The 14,613-nt window shown below is 30.4% G+C and overlaps 1 pseudogene; it reads left to right on the top strand.

The window, feature by feature from the left end:
- The first annotated feature begins 5,495 nt into the window (after nt 1-5,495).
- LOC145616689 (auxin-responsive protein SAUR78 pseudogene) lies at nt 5,496-5,873 on the top strand (annotated as a pseudogene).
- The last annotated feature ends 8,740 nt before the right edge of the window (nt 5,874-14,613 follow it).

Genomic DNA, 14,613 nt, shown 5'->3' with positions numbered 1-14,613 from the left:
CCATTGTTTAACCATACTTGTAAGTCTAAGGTATGCCAATTCTAGCCTGGTATAACCATTTCTTTGTACATATTTATTTGTTGAATGCACAAGAGCATGTTTTATAGTTTGTACATCATACGCAGTATATTACTCAATTACATATTGATCAAGCATATTCAAAGGCTATGTTTTTTTTTTTTTTTGAATGTCATCGTCCAAATCAGATATGAGTATTTAAAAACGGAGAGAGTATGACTTTAGTATAAGTGGCCTTAGAACGTTATAAAGGGACAAAAGACCTTAAGTAAACTCAATTATGGAGTTCTTACTATAATTTGAGACTCGATTACTAAAGATTCCTTAGGTAGCAACTAGACTAGCAAGAGTATGTAGCAAGGATGGACCTAATACCTAATCACATGGTTGCGAACTTGTGATAGACCAAAATAAACTGCTTGGATGGTTATATACACCTACCTTCTTAGCATTTCCACATTTTCATATAAGTTTAATAATATATATATACCGATTTCTTAGTATTGACAGAAAACTGTATTATTTTCTCTTGACTAATTAGTCTAGATGTTCAAAATCACTAGGAATCCAATCATTTAGATTTGCGACCTTCAGGCATCACCTGCTTTCTAACTATTATATTATTATCTCCTCTATTAATTAATACATGCAACAAATTAACCTTTTGCATCGTTCATATAATACGTTAATATATTAAGTTATTAACTTTGATAAAATTCCATTACTAAAATTTAAAAACAACAAATGTCACTAATTTAAATTAATGGGTCAATCTCAACATATAATTTTACAATTACTTTATAATTTTATACCTTATCTAATATATAACCATGTATATGATCATTTAATTTAAAAATATACGTTAGTACCTGTCAAAAAAATATACGTTAGTAATAAATATAAAAATCAAAATATAGCACTGATTGGAGCTAAGTGAAATAGCATTATTGGATGTACAATATATTACTCACTCATGTATATATGTGGTTATTATACGTGTAAAACTATTGATACGGTTATGCAATAGAAATTGTCACGACCAATCGGCCATAAATAAAAACCTAAGCAAGCTCGTGGCTATCAAACTCGAGTGCATAAGTAGACGACGGCGTGTGACCACTAGCAAAGTAGCAAACATCAAGTGATGGGGAGAATAAAAGAAGAAAGAGTCATAAGAGAAGAATGTAGTTGTACACTTGTAGTGTGTGATAATGTCTTGACTTTCTATTCAAGTCGTTTTTAAGCCCTCGTAATCAGTCATCACCTCTGCAAATTAACGGAGTACAGATAAACAGTGATAAATTGAGAGATTGAGATGTTACATGCGATGATGTTGTGGATATTTTATTATTTTCCATCACCATGCATTACAAAGAAACAGTGTAGGTCATTCTAACGTAGGATTATTGTCTACATGTTAGAGAAGAAAATTGAATGAGAGAGGGCGGCCTAAAGCCTCGAATATTCACTTATTATGTCACACGTTAGTACGTTACAAGTTTGCGGGGATGAAAATCCTCTGTACCACTTTGTACGTGCCTCAGGTTGTTACATGGTATTGATTTTGATTGGTTGGTTTTAATATAAGTATAAGAAGTTCCGTTATTAAGTGTAAGATGTGGTGGGATATGTCGTGTGGCTGTTATCTACTAATAAAAATGAGTGGCGCATATATTAGTAAGAATTAAGCTTTGATAAAGTTTAATTATTTCCTCATTAAATATATAATTGCTGTAGCGTGTTTGACTGTTTGAGAAACTCGACTTTAACAAAGAATATTATGTCCAGGTTTTGGAAAGATATGCAGTGTACATAAAAATAATAAAGTAAAATTCAACATATATATATATATATATATATATATATATATATATATATATATATATATATATATATATATATATATATATATATATATATATATATATATATATATATATATATATATATATATAATATATATATATATATATATATAGACAAGTGTCATTTAGTTTTATTTATTAAAGTCATAAATCTCATAAAAAATATGAAAAATAAGCAAACTATAATCTAAATTGGATAATGCATTAATGCACTATATTTTATAAGTTTTCGTTATGAAAAATTTGTAAGTTTCTATTTACATTTTTCTATAAATTATTAGCTTAGTAAAAATGGTTCTTTTCATAAATGAAAAATTACTTATCTATATCATACTTGTATTAATTTCAATACTTGTACATCTATATCAATAACAATTGGACCGTACAACTTAAATGATCCTTAAAAGAAAATTGTTTATCGTCAAATGTACTGTAGTATATATAAACATCCAAGGTCGACAAAATGTTAAAATCAGAATAATTATTTATATGAAAAAAGAGGTAAAATAACCATAATCATTTAATCTTTTGAAAACAGTTTTATTTATTAGCTAGGTTTGCTCCCCCTTCTTCAACTTGGATAGAGCCCATATATAGAGGGCAGGGGGAAACAGTATAATGTCATTCAATGTCATGTGGTTGAGAAACATGATGATTAATTAGTAATACTAATTACTTGATATGTTAATTATTATGTTAGTATGTTACTTTAAGTAAGGTTCTACATGTACTTATTTGTTCTACACAATCACATAACGTCAGTAACATTATGCTTTAATTTACCCTATATTTGTAACAACTCTCGATCTGCATCGTTATCAATAGTCAAATTGAATGTACATGTTAAATGGATTAACGTAACTATTTTATCCAAATGAAGATTGTAGCTTGTGGCTCAATTTACTCGAATTAGATCGAGAAATGTTAATGATGTATGATTACATAAACAAAGGCCTTGAAATTTGCAATTATATGTCATTTGACATAATACATTTGCGTCTCTTTGAATCTTTAATAACAATCGATGCAATAATATTTTGCTTGCTAATGCGTCTCAAAGTAAGGTACAGCTCGTACAAGGTTTTGAAGCAAATAATGAAGCAAAATTGTAAAGTTACTTAATTTATACGTCATTTGCACACCTATTGCTTGTTATTATGGAGCTAAATCTATCGGTATTAATAACCACGATTTTGTATGAATTAGCTAGGTAATCTTCTGCTTTGTAAATCCTTAAAAATAAGAATATATAGCATGCATCATTTTTTAAAAAATATATTTCGTAGATTAATTATGATGGGTTACTCCGATTCAACTTTTAATTATTGTTTTGAGATAATAAAACTATTAGACTCGTACTCTTCTCCAACACAAACTTGTGTACATGCCAATGGAAGAATTACGTATCACATAATTTGACCAACAATTTTTATTATTATTATTATTTTGAGAATATGATGATAAACATATATGTGATATATGACTCCAAATACCAAAAGTCCAAAACATGTTTATCTTTTTCGAATTAAAGATTTCCTAATTAATCAATTCATGTAATAAGACGATCTTACAAGCTAGGTAAGACCACCACAACTTTAGCATATTCTTCATAACTAATAATTATAATAACTAATAGGTAATAAAAAGAATTTACAATTAGCATGACTTAATCTTTTTTTTTTTTTTTTTTTGAAAGAAATTAGTTTTAATCTTTTCTTAATTACTTATATATATTCTTTTTGTAATAATCATTAGATCATCATTTTAACAAATCAACGGAAATCAATCTTTCTTTACTAAGCTAGTCACAATACTTATATACTTCGTATAATATTTGTTTATTACAAAATGTGTTGTTGTCATCATGTGACTTTACCTGAATACCCCTTTAAACCGTCTTATAATAAGTACGTACCATAGAACATAACGTGAATAGTTTTTTGTGGAGAGATTGACTCATCGATGATTGTAGCCAAATATCTAAAATAGAAGAAGTGCGTGGTATACATGGAGGGGAAAATATGGGGTGTACCACAGCCAGCTAGGTGTACCGTATGTTAGTAATTCCATTGATGGGATCAGATCATGAGAAAGACAGATAGATGCATCACTACCATGAATTTATAATTATACATTTTTTTTGCTTTCTTACGTTTGACATATTTATCTTAAAGCTTTAAGGTCGTTTTCACTTAATTACACTTTTTCTCTTTTACAAAATTAAAATTATTTATATAAAGAAAAAAATAATAATGCATGGCCAACTAAGGTTGTGAAGATTTAGTATCTAACTTAAGATTGGTGGACTGTATTAAGGATCTGACCTTGGTATCAAATCGATCCGTGATGATTCAATTCGTATTATTATTGGGAGTTAATAATAACACAAATTCTTAAATGTGACTGGTTAGTTGATAATAATAATAATAATAATAATAATAGTAGTAGTAATAATAATAAAAATTCGTAATAATTATCGTTATTTTTATGTAACTGATGAGAATGATGAATAAGATCCTGTAAATAAGTTAAATAGATATATGAACATGGGAATATGATTGTTCTTTTAAATAATGTAAGTGTAAGGAAATAGAACAATTCTAATTATTTGAGTAAGAATGATAAATGAGAACCTGTAAGTAAGTAAAATACATATATGAACATGGGAATGTGATTGTTCTTTTAAATAATGTAAAATTTTAGAACAATTTTAATTATTTTAAATGATGTGATTTACTTGTATTTCGTAGCTTCCTATCCACCACAAAAATCTGATTAATAAAACTTATTTCAAAGAAACTTTAATTTCAGCCAAGCAATACAATTAAAATCTTAGATGCAATATGCACATTCCAAATGATCGATTCCAATGACTTTGTAGAGTCACAAATAATGGATGAACCAAATGTACCCCAATAGGGCACGCAATCAGGCATTGGTATTAAGAGCAATGAAATTTCTTGCATATGCAAATTTTAGACGTTTAAGGATAATTATTACGAATTATTACGTTAACTAGTAGCAATAATAATAGTAGCAATGAAATTTCTTGCATATGCATATGCAAATTTGGTTCCAATCAACAAAAAAAGATGCAAATTGTATCAAAAAATCAAATCATGGATTTTAGTACCACACCCACAAAATGGATCATGTTACATTACATTGCATATGATGAATATATGATTATATGAATTATGAAGTAACATACTGGTGTCAATTTCTTTCTTAAATAGAATTATTTTTAGATGAAATCGTTTCACATTCATTTATCGTAACAAGATAACCCAAAGGGTATTGTAACAAATTACACCTAAAACATTAAAAACAAGTATCATAATCCCCTCAAAGATTTAGCCCAACAAGTACCAGCTGGGTGAATCCAGTAGGTCCCCCCTTAAGTATCCAGCTAAAATCCCAACACACATCCCTTTATTGGGTCCACATTTTTATATTCAACAAATTAAAAAAATTAAATATTAATAATCTCATTCTATATATACCCTCTTACAACTTTACTTCTTCCTACATTCTCATTTTCTCACAATCATATTCCAACTTCCTCTATTCTCTCTATAGCTCACCAAAATATCAGAAACGGCTATTAAGAACATGGCGAAAGCAGGAAAGCTAACTAAGCTAAGGTCCGCATTGAAGAAGATGAACTCATTTAGTAAGCTGCGACGCGAGAGCAGCGTAAACTCTGCACCCGCACCCTCCGATGACTGCCACGTGTCATCAACCCATAATATTGGAAGTGGGCTTCATACAGTGTACGTTGGTAAGTCACTCCGACGTTACCACGTCACATCTGAGGTTCTTGATCATCCGGTGATTCAAGAGCTTGTTGATAGATCGGACGGCTGTGATGAAGAGACCGTAGTAATTGGTTGTGAGGTCGTTTTATTTGAACATTTGTTATGGATGTTGCAAAATATTGACTCACAATCTGAGTCTCTAGAAGATTTGGTTGGTTTATATGCTTATTAATTATATTTTCATTATTTTTTTTTTAATATTTTTTGAGGGAAAAAAAATCCCATTTATTTAAAAATGGGGTTTTTTTTTGGGTTAGTAGGGGTTTAGAATGTATATTATGTTTTATTTATCTGATTATATTCTTGCTTAAAGAAAATTCCTTTTATTAGAGATTAAAAAGCTTTAGGCAGGATAGAAAAAAAAAATTAGAAAAAAGAAAAATAAAATAAGAAAATCCAGAAGAATTTTGGATTTTTTTTTATTTAGAGTGATTAAAAGATTATTATTGTTTTGCTACCATATTGTATGCATTATTATCAATGGTATCCAATATTGATTAATTGGAGTATTTTCATATCATTTTTGTGATTCATTACCTTATTTGGTTTTATTAAACAAATTTTTAGAAATTGATGGGTGAATAAACAATCTCCTACATGTGTAGCCGCCTTTCTAATACAATGCATAACTTAATTCATATAAATATTTTTTTTTTTTTGACAAAAAATTCATATAAATTATTAATATTTCCACTTACACATAACAAACATTTTGTTATAATTAATTGTACAATAAAATAAGAAAAATGTTTACTTGGTTATCCAAATATGGCTTTAGTATAAAGTTTGCTTGTCTTGGGAGACTTGGCATGCATTGTACTACGTAATTCATTGGATCAGTACATATGATTGTAATCGAGGACGGTTGCCTCACCTTAAGGAGCAAAACTACCATAATTTTCGAATTTACTCCTAGTCTTAAGTAATAATGTTTCACATGGCATGCAATTTGTGGAAAAAAATTTAATTTGATAATGTAAAGGGACAATTTAATCAAAGTAACTTAAACACCTCAAATCTCGGGCTCTCGGCTTTTCTTTATGGTATGCGTTTAAGTTATCTTGATAAATTTGTTAATTTACATTCTTCAACCTTCTTCAAAATATGTACTATGATAATTTGTTGTAAGGAAAAGTATTGGAGAAATATCTATAATCTTCTTTTTGATTTAATTTTGAATACCCCAAATATTTGGTATAAATCATCTTCTCAAGGTTCAACTAGTTCAGGTAACTTTATTGAGCGAACTTTGGCATAATGGTACGAAGTAAGTGGTTGACATCAAGATTTAAAATTAATGGTATCAAATAATTAGATAGGGGATCTTTGGAAGTAAGAAAATCTCTTACTCTCCCCCCTCGCCAATTTCTAATGAATCTGGCTTATAATTCTAATCAGTCTATATTGACTTGTCAGAACTCTCTGAACTACATACCAACTCAATAGGGTCCAACAACTTAACATGTCAATTTAAAGCACAAATTAAGTTAGCAAGATTTAGCACAAGAATGGCAATGATAGACAAGGACAAAGCAAGAGCAGCTAGCTAGCAAGCTAGATGGCTGGGATATTAGGCTATTAGCTAGCTAATTCGACCAATTCTTTGAGTAAGGACCAAAAAACATAGGACCACTTACGTTACTCTCTCTTTCTTTCGATCATTATCAAAATAGGCATATTCACATATAGTTGCATGTGGTCTATTTTGTATGTCACAGTCACCATCATTTAAGTTTGTGACACCAAAATAAAATTGTGATTTATATGCTTGCATACAACTATGTATGTTGGCCCGGATAAGCCCCCTTTTTCTTAAGTCCAAGTCTAAGTAGCAAACTTTCACACTTTCACGATGATCTTAACAATAACACCTACACCGGCCCGTATGTACTATTAATACGAAGTGCTTCAATTCACTTCCTTAGCTTGTCTTTAAGTAAAGTTGTACTTCTTTATATGTTACTATTTATATTGTTTACATTTTGTACAGTAAATGTTTTTTCAATCACCCTACATAATTAACACATTACTACTTTCTTCGATCTTCATTGCACGTACTATGTGACCTTTTAAACTTGTCTACCGTCATTAATAAACACGTTTCTAGTTTCTACTCTTCCTGTCTCCTTAGCTTATTAGACTTAATTAGCTTGAAGTTGCTATATCATAGATTCATGAATTTGAATTCGTGTTAGAAAATTAATACTAGTAAAGCTAAGAGATAAAAATAATGTATATCTATATTTCCATTTGTAATAAGATCACCAATTTTGATCTTACGAAATCAAGCAAGGGATATAATCGGAACTTTTATCCACTAATATTACTTCATTAAGACAAAGTATACATAAACATAGGAATTCGACCATTCACATATTAGAAGCATATAGTCTGCCCCTAATTAATGCTCAAGTAAGGGATGAAAGAAGCATTTGCTATAGGATCACGAAACCATCAGACATCCTAATCTAATTTATGGTGTGCCCACCAATTACAGAAAGAATTCAGACTATTCTAAATATGATGATTTAAATCAAATACCTAATCTAATTTATGATGTGCCCACCAATTAAAGAAATGCAGACCTTTTGCTTTTTTTATTTTTTATTTTTTTATTTTTTTTTTTGACAACCAACTTTTGCATTGTAAAAGTAGAGTATTTACACACAACAAAAAAAACAAAAAAACAAAAAAAAAAAAAAGCTGCTCTCAACTAATATATAAGTTAATTGTCCCTCCAAAATGTATATTGAACCTTTAACAAATTGATTTGAATGAGTGTGCCTAAAGGAAAACAACTTAATTACGGAGTACAAATAATATGTTTAGATATGAAGAGATACACTAAATCGAATCTGGTAGAACCAATATGTGAGTTGTGAACATTTATCCTACATTAAAAAAGTTAAATGCTGATCACTAACATACAAATTATATGAGTTTATCATTTGGGTTTGTTACGAGACCCTATCAATTGGTTGTATAACGTACAAGTCAAATGTAGTAATGTACAATAACACTTCATTCGTTAACCTAATAAACAACTAAAACAAGCTTGTACATTCCGATCATGCTCGACTTTTTATGGCTACCTTTGACCATCATCACGGTAGAGGTCGGTCCTCACGAGTACTCATCTCTTTTGGGTGTGGCCAACTCTCATTTACCCTCAAGCCAGGGTATTTTAGTCATTTTAACTTAGCTCACTTTGCACATTATTGTTTTAACAACACCAACTTTCCTTTGCATGCATGGAAGATAACGAAACCATAAATATCAAGATAAGACTAGCTTACGCATTATATTGCTACCAATACCAAGTATCAACATCATATAAATCATAAAAAGTGGAGCTAAATCAAAAAAATATAGCAAAGTATTATTATTATATCCCACACCATAGCATGAATTATGAATAGTGGGGTTTACAAACAAACAAAGGCCACCATGCAAGCTGGTTGGCACGTACGATGGTGAGGACGTTTTTGATTACGGATACATTTTCATTAAATTCCAAAATTAACAGCCTGTACTTATCAATCATATATATATGACCATATAATAAAAAAAATTATCACAATAAAATATATATATAAATAATATAATATATGAATAATATGATTTTTTTTCATATATTTTCACCTAGGTAAATCATGAATCTGTGGTCTAAAATAATACGACCAAGGTCTGACCGTGGTCCAATGAACCTAGTACTAAATTTTTAATTATTGTCTGACCTACCAAATTTGGAGACCTGAAAGAATATAAATAGAGTAATTAATTAACAGAGAAAATAACAAACAAAAAAACAGGAAATTTGGACATGGAATTGTAGTGTTCCTCGACAAATGGCAAATGATTTAATTTCCTGTTGAAGTGTGTTGAATGGAATTGGGAATAAAAAGTGGGGGATTTTAGTGGTTGAGTATGTATGTCTTAATGTCTAGTGTGTGTGGTACATAATGAGAGATGAGATGAGAATGATTTCTTAGATTTTAATTGCTTTAATTTCATAGTTTTATAGGTTAACTTTTGTAAATAAGTACTATCCGTTCTTTGTCTTTAAATAAAAGTTTGAGTGGTTGATTTCAAGTAGGTATACAAAAATAATTTATATGAAACTAGTTTGAGTTATATAGTTTTATGTGAGATCACTTTGTTCATCTTTGAGAATTTGGTATAATGATTTGGTTATTGTCTTGGTAAATTACTATAGAATGTTTGAATAAGTTGTAAATTTTGATTTGTTTCTTGTTATGGTGTAGAAAATTAATACCAAGTATACTTTTGGTCCCTTAAATACTGCTTTATTTTTCTTTCGATCGAGACCATCCTTAGATTATTGCAATATACCATACAACTATTTAGTCTTTTGTTAATATGCACGCATGACATGGCTTCTTGCTCATCAATCTCTTCTACCCCTCTCTACTTTGATTATCACTACCCCAAATGCTAAAAATCAAATATACCTACACACTCAATACAACTTGGTAAAGTGTGAAATTGAGTAAGGACAGTCCTTTAGGGGTTGTGCACAGTGCACGGACAAAATACATGTTAGGGCCTGTTCACATTTACTGAACCGAGCTGAATTGAAGTGAACTAAACTGATTGGAGCTGAACTGAACTGAGAACTGATTGGAGCTGAACTGAACTAAACTGAATTAAATTGAGCTGAAATGAATATTTTATGAGAGAAGGAAATTAGGAGCTGAACTGAACTGAACTGATTGGTGCTGAACTGAACTGATTGGAGCTGAACTGAACTGAACTAAAATTAAGTAAATATGAACAGGCCCTTACTCCTTTCGATATTTGTCTGTTTTCACTATTTATAAACTTATTTAATTGAATTAACCGTAATTTTTCAATGCTGTATTAAAACAAATCTTATCATGAAATATGTTGTTAGATACTCGTAATTATTAATATAAATTCTTATAATATTAACTATTTTAGTTATTTTATTAATATATGTATTTATAGTCAAACTAGCTAGTTAGCTAGGTATTTATATATATGTCAAGTTGACTTGTGCCAGTTATTCTGAAACTGAGAGAGTATTATAGCGGAAACGTGGGGACAAGTGAGCTATGCATTTATCGATGCATGTTGTACTGTTGTGTACTCCATCTAGGAGGACTGAGGATTGTAGCCGCAGCATGAAGCTAAAAGAGCAAGCACAGAATTCCAAATGAGTACTTGATTTCTTTGGCTACACAGTATTAGATAGATACTCGTAGCAAGTTTTTCCTGAAAGCCATATCTAAGTAATACGAGTGTCTAGGGTTTGTTTTGAAAATAATAATATCAAGTAATATTTGACATATATATCCCAATAATCATCCAAAAGTCATGCTTACCGGTTAACGGGAAAACAATATGCAAGCTATTACAATATAATCAATAGAAAATTATCTTCATTCAATCGAAAATAGGAAAATATGTCATCTACTGTAGTTTTTTTTTTTTTTTTTTTTTAATTAATTTTAATCTTTAATAAATTTAAAATAAGATATATAACGACAAAAGTTAAATAGATGAGATAGCTAGTTGCCAAACGGTTTATAAAATATCCTATATCCTGCGCAGCTATTTTAGTAAGTCAATGGATGCATGTGTATATACAGTTGTAGAGTGTAGACCAACAATTTATTTCCTTAAATTGAAAAGAGTAGAAATTTAGAAGTGTTGGCTTGGGTTCTTATTTGGCTCTATCTCATTTTCCAGTGGGCGTACATAGTAACAGAACATTACTAGGGGCAATCCAAGTACCAAACTAACTACTTAACTAGTCTCTTCGTGAACACCGTCAAATCTAGGAAACAAAAAAAAAATGACTAAGGGTCTGTTCTCTTTAGATTATTTTCAGTTCACTTCAATTCAGTCAATCAGAACAAGCCCTAATATATAAGTTTAGTGGGCTACTTCATCTATCACTAGTTGACTTTATTAGAATGAAACGTTTGTACTTGTTTGTAGTTTACTCTCATCCAATGTGGGTCTGTATATGACCGGTGAAAAGTTTTCATGATAGAGGTCGGTATTGTGCTTTAAGGCTAATTTGTGTAGTGTTAGGCATTATGTACCCAGGAAAAGAATTGAACATGTATTGTGAAATGAGTATAATGCTCTTTGCAAGTTGACAATATCAATATCAAGCTCATTTCTTTTAGGAGGAAAGCATAATAATTCACTACTTATGCTAACTATGTTTGGGAACATAATCAAAAGTCTTACCCATTAAGCTGAGTCCTAGCTAAAATTCTTATCATTACTGTGTTTTTTTTGTTTGTCTACCTTTTGTTTGTTTCTTACCACCTTTGTTACTCCATATCTAATTATTACACATATCTATTAATTATTCAATTTTCGCATTCTATCAACAATTTTACAAGTCAAATTAAAAGAGTATAATTACATCTTCATCTTAACTAATTACATACACTTTTGATCGATACAACACTAATTAAAGAAGATCATTTATATATGTCGATTCCTTCTTTCAAGAGAGAAACCATGGTGAACATAAATACTTCCTCCGTTAACCATTATCTGCAACTTTTACTATTTTTGGCCGCTAAACATTATGTGCAACAAAAAAATTTATTTCCTCTTTTAGTTAAAAAAAACTGATGAAAAGATCACTTTACCCTCATTTAAAAATTTAAAGTACAATTTACCTACTATAATAAGATTTAATTAATCACTAATTACCACCCATTCTAATTAATTATCTACTCTTCACCTTCAATTAAAGATTTCAAGTAACCAAAATCCATCTCCATTCATCTTCATCTGCATTCATCTTCCCCCATAATTTCTCTCTCCTCTTTCAATCTCATTATCTCTCTTCATCTTGTTTAGATCTTCTTTCTCTCTCTTCAACTTTCAAAAAATTTGTAGTGGGTTTCATGGATTTGAGATCTTCCTTCTCTTGCTTCAACTTTTCAAGAAATTCATCAATTCGTGGTGGGTTTTTCGAATTGGTGGTGATTTCGCGGTGGTTTCTGTCAGATCCGAGGGGGATTTCGTGAGAATGATAGCCTGGATTTCGTGGGGGTAGATTTTCGTGGGAGTGGGGTTTTTTTCGAGGTGGTGCCTGGGTTTTGTGGAGGAGAGATTCGCGGGGCTGGTGGCCTGGGTTTCGTGGGGCTGGTGGGTTTTGTATAGGTGGCTTTCGTGGGGTGATTTTTGTGGAGGTGGTGGGTTTTCATGGGGGTGTTGGTGATGGGTTTTCGTTAGGGTGTTGGTGGTGATGGTGGGTTTTCGTGGGGGTGTTGGTGGTAGTGGTAGGTTTTCGTGGGGGTATTGGTGGTGGTGGTGGTGGTGAAGGGGCGTGAGTGGTGTTGCCTAGTCTTGGTGGTGACAGTGGGTGGTTGGTTGGTGTTGGTGTTAGATCTTCTTTCTCTCTCTTCACCTTAATTACATACATACCCTTTTAATTTACTAATCACAATTATGAAATTTTGCATTGGAGTCCGTGTCATGCCCCCAAATTGCAGATAATGGTTAACGGAGGAAGTATTAACTTATTATATCGTTCTCGATATGTGATGACTAAATTTTGAACGTGTATCAGCAAATTTTATTTGCTTCTCTAAAATACGGTGATGACATACATCAAGACTTCAACTATTAGGTTAACCTTTTGGTTAAATTGATCCTCTAACAGTGAATGATAATCATTTATACTTATATAAATACAAAGGTCTCGTTCACTTCACATTAATTTTGCTGAACTGAAATTATTTTTACTGAACTGAAATTATTTTTGCTAAACTGAAATTATTTTTACTGAACTTAAATTAATTTTACTGAATTGAAATTATTTTTGCTGGCCTGAAATTATTTTTACTGATTTTCTTTTATAATTCTTCTTTAAGAAAACTGAATTTTACTGAACTAGACTTATTTTTACTGAACTGAAATTATTTTTACTGAACTGAAATTAATTTTACTGAACTGAACTTATTTTTACTGGACTGAAATTATTTTTACTTAATATTATTTTTTTAAGGTGAAGAGAACGGGGCCAAAGTTTGGTAAGATCAAATAGAAATGAATCTTATTAAGATCAGATTTGTTCACTACAATACAAATTAATGATTCCAACAATTTCGTTACTCAATGAATTTTTCACGATAAAAAAAATATAAAATAAAATAATGACAAAAAGTTTAAGAAAATGCAAAACAATTAGCGAAAGAAAATTCGAAATAAAGGGGCGCAGCTGGTTTACGCAACAATATACCCTGATAGATAGGGAACTGTAGCGAATAAGGCCTGTTATTAGGCAATTGGGCAATTGGTAATAGTTCAACTCCTACTTCCAAAATCCAAATTGGGGGCTTTCAACAATACCGTCATTGAAATATTGAATAAGTTATTATTTTAATATTGAGACGACTTCTCCGTTTATTTTTGTTGATATGTTTCTTTATTATTTAGTCACGTATGTTAATGCACAAATTCAACCAATAATATCTTTAAAATCAATAGCAAAAACTATAAAAAGTTGATATTTTAAGATATATATCATGACAAATCTAACAAAAGAGAGTGTGTGAATAGTGCTAAACAAAACACTATTCTTATATGGATCATTACGTATAAGTTACAAAACATGATCAAGGAGAGTGTGTGAATACTGCTTAAGTCAAAGCGTGTCAACTAAAAAAGCAGAGGTACTATATTATTTTGAAATATTCTTTATATAGATTGTTGAAATATTGTCTTAATTCATTTTAAAATCACTATCTCATTCTCCTTCCGTTTCAGAATAATGGACATATTTGACTTTTTTTTTTTTAACTACTCACGTGTTAACTTTTACCATATATTTTTGATAACGTATGAAAAATATTGGTAAATAGACATTGGTAGAAAGTTTCATAATATCAAGTTTT

The sequence above is a fragment of the Chenopodium album genome, chromosome 26, assembly GCF_948465745.1.
Source record: "Chenopodium album chromosome 26, dcCheAlbu1.1, whole genome shotgun sequence".
Classification (NCBI taxonomy): domain Eukaryota; kingdom Viridiplantae; phylum Streptophyta; class Magnoliopsida; order Caryophyllales; family Amaranthaceae; genus Chenopodium; species Chenopodium album.
Note: the sequence above shows the minus strand (reverse complement) of the source record. Positions and strands in the feature narration are given on the sequence as shown.